This window comes from Rousettus aegyptiacus, unplaced genomic scaffold (genome assembly GCF_014176215.1).
Source record: "Rousettus aegyptiacus isolate mRouAeg1 unplaced genomic scaffold, mRouAeg1.p scaffold_m13_p_6, whole genome shotgun sequence".
Classification (NCBI taxonomy): Eukaryota; Metazoa; Chordata; class Mammalia; order Chiroptera; family Pteropodidae; genus Rousettus; species Rousettus aegyptiacus.
Genome location: NW_023416309.1, coordinates 78348572 through 78351428, shown reverse-complemented (window position 1 = coordinate 78351428; position 2857 = coordinate 78348572). Strand labels below are relative to the sequence as shown.

The 2857-nt window shown below is 57.1% G+C and overlaps 1 long non-coding RNA gene across 1 annotated transcript; it reads left to right on the top strand.

Annotated features, from left to right (window-relative positions):
- Nucleotides 1-420: 420 nt before the first annotated feature.
- LOC118604032 lies at nt 421-2117 on the top strand. The gene is made up of 2 exons (XR_004951643.1): nt 421-1141; nt 1669-2117. It is a non-coding gene; the product is annotated as an uncharacterized LOC118604032 (long non-coding RNA).
- The last annotated feature ends 740 nt before the right edge of the window (nt 2118-2857 follow it).

Sequence of the window (2857 nt, the reverse complement as noted above, 5' to 3'; positions counted from 1 at the left end):
GTCACCGCCAGAGGGCAGCCAGGGAGCGCGCCGGGCAGCAGGGCCGAAACCGCGGGTAAGTCCGGCTAAAGTGAGGCCGCCCCCCTTTTAGGGCCCAGTCTCCAAGGGCTGGGGAGTGCGTCTGGCTCCATGGCGGGGGCCGAGGGAGCACGCAAGGTGGCCCTGGCGCGGGGTGCAGGAACTGGGAGCTCTTGGCGCCCGGGGAGGGGGCGAGACCCGGCTGGCCGTGCGGGGGCAGCGCCTGGGCGCAGCCCTGGGAACGGTTGGACCTCTGTGTCTGGCCTGCAACCGGGCCCGGGCCCTCTGGGGAACCAGTCGTGCTCCCCTAGCTGGGGGACCGCGGGAGCGAGGCTGGGACGGCCAAGTGGGGGAAGGGAGTGGGAGGCGACAAGGAGGGTGAAGGCGGCCGCGGACACCAGGCGGCGCTGGGGTGAGCGTGCCCCGTGAGAGAGTCAACAAGTGCGGTGTTTACCGAGCGCCCGCCGGTGCGCGCACGTGCGACAGGAGGGGGCCTGCCGCACGTGTTGCTCCGCTGCCTGCCCGCCTGGTGTGGGGTGAGGATCCCACTGCAGATGATTGGCGAGGGGTGATGTGGTGGGCCCGGGCCCTGGTCAGGTGCCCAGAAGTGTGTGTGAGTGCGGGATGGAGGGGTTTCTCGCTGGCCAGACACCCTGGTTCACCCTGCCCACTTGTGCCTTCAGCGGAGACTCTTGCCGCATGTTTTCTCGTCCTCCCGAGAAACCTACTCCCAGCAGTCAGCCCCACCTCTGTTTTTTCCAGGTTTGGAGGAAGTGTTGAAACCCATCCAGGGCGCCTCACTGCTTCAGGATGAGGGCTCTATGCTCACAACGGTGCCCATGACACTTGAGCTGTTAGGGCTAAAGCCTCCTTGGGCTGCAGCCAGGGCTGTGCTGGGAAGTCTGGGGATTTTGTCCCCTGCCTGGTTGCTCAGAGGCCGAAGACCTGATTTTCCCACCTGGGTGGTCTGTAACCCAGTGGTTGCCCAGGGGAGAGGTATGACGGTTGCAGAAAAGGAGACCCATCCTCAGTATGATCAGGTGCCATATGTACAGCCAAGTGAAAGAAACCTTTGGTCCTCGCAGCAGTCTGCGGGCTGGGGGAGTCAGCCCTGGCCGCCCTGGTAAGAGCATTGGCAGAGCCGGGGCTGTGGTCCAGTCTCTGCCCCTCCCTTTAGAGGTTGTGCCCTTACCAGTTCACCATGTGCCTCCATCCTCCTGCCCATCCACTTGGCCTCCCATCTCTTGAGGAAAAAAAATGTGCATGGGAGCCATAAGCTTCATTTCCTCTTTTCTCTTACTGTCACATTTTCCCGACAAGTGCTCCGCACCTGCTGCCTGCTTCTCTGCTCCACGCCTCCCCTCATAATCCTCCGCAGCCTGGCTGCCGGCCCCACCACTTTGCTGAAGCTGCTTCCCTGAAAATCATCTTGTTTTCAAATACTACTCTATGTCCGCCTTGTCCATCTGTCCATCTGCCCAGGAGGCGGACCCCTGTGTGCATGCGTCCTCTTTGCAGCCTTTTCTGCTGTGATTTCTGGGGCACCCCTCTGTCCTGGCTTTGATCTTAGTTCTCCATTGCGCCTTCTCTTCTGACCCCTCTTCCATCTTTTCTGGGGCATTTTGTGAGGCCGTGTGTTTCGTTTCTCAGGGAGCTCTCTCCTGGAGTGCTAAGGGAACTCGCCCTCTGGAATCCAGCACCAGTGCCTGCTCTTTTGAATGCCCAGTGACACCCGAAATTCAGCACATCAAAGGCTGGCCTGCTCCTTCTCCTGGGCAGCTGCCCTCACTTATTCCTCAGCAGTGGGTTCCTCCTTCTCTGTCACACCCACTTTTCCCTGAAGTGTCTCTGTCTCTCCAAGTCCTTTTGTGACTAGGTCTTGAACATCTCAGGCCTCGCTCATGTCAGAATCCCCTCCAGCCCCCACAGTCCATTTGGCATGTTGCCTCTAGCCTGATGGTCCCTTAGCACTTTATTTACTCTGTTGCTGAACCCTGTCCCCTGAGAAATCTACGGAGGTTTTGGGTTTCCCCCAGTACAAGCTGACTCCTTCACCTCATGTGGCCCTTTAGTCATGTGGCCTCACTCTCTAGAACCAATTTCCTGTCCTGCAATTTCTTCTCTCCTTTCCATGGCTGCCCCTCTTGCTCTTACCCTTTGGGATCCAGCTCAGAAGCCGTTTTCCTGGGAATTCTTTGCCTCTCCCAGCTGCACTGGGGGCTCCTTTCTTGGCCTTCTCCACTGTGCCCTCGCGGCCGCCATTACAGCTGCCTGTCTGCTGATTGCAAGTCACTTCGTGTCACTGAAGCCTCTTGCCTTCCTTCTGGAGTCTCAATAAAGGAATTCCCTCCCCCAAACTTCCAAGAACACATCCCATTATCTTTCAGAGTCTGGTTCAAACTCCACCTGCCTCCTGGACCTTTCCAGTCTTCTGGATTCCCATTGGTCTGTACTCCTGCTGGGCTTATTGATGGATTCATTACAGATTGTACCACCCAAGTTAATACTTTGTTCTCTGCTGTTAGACTCCAATCACATCATGAATGTGAGAAATGCTTTTCTGGCTCTAATCATAGCATCTGTTTATAGAGCGATCATCATGTGCGGGGTGTGTGCTGATTTTCCAGGCGTTCCCTCATGTGTGTTATCCTCCCAATGCCCGGGAGGGTAGGTACTATGATTATTGTCTTCATTCTGCCCTTGAGAACACAAACCCAGAGAGGTCCACACACAGGTTGGCAGAACAGAGGTTGGAACTCAAGTCTTCTGACTCCCAACGCTGATTTTTGATACTTGGATTTGAGTTTGTCCAGGAAAGTGTATGCCTCAGTCCAGGGAA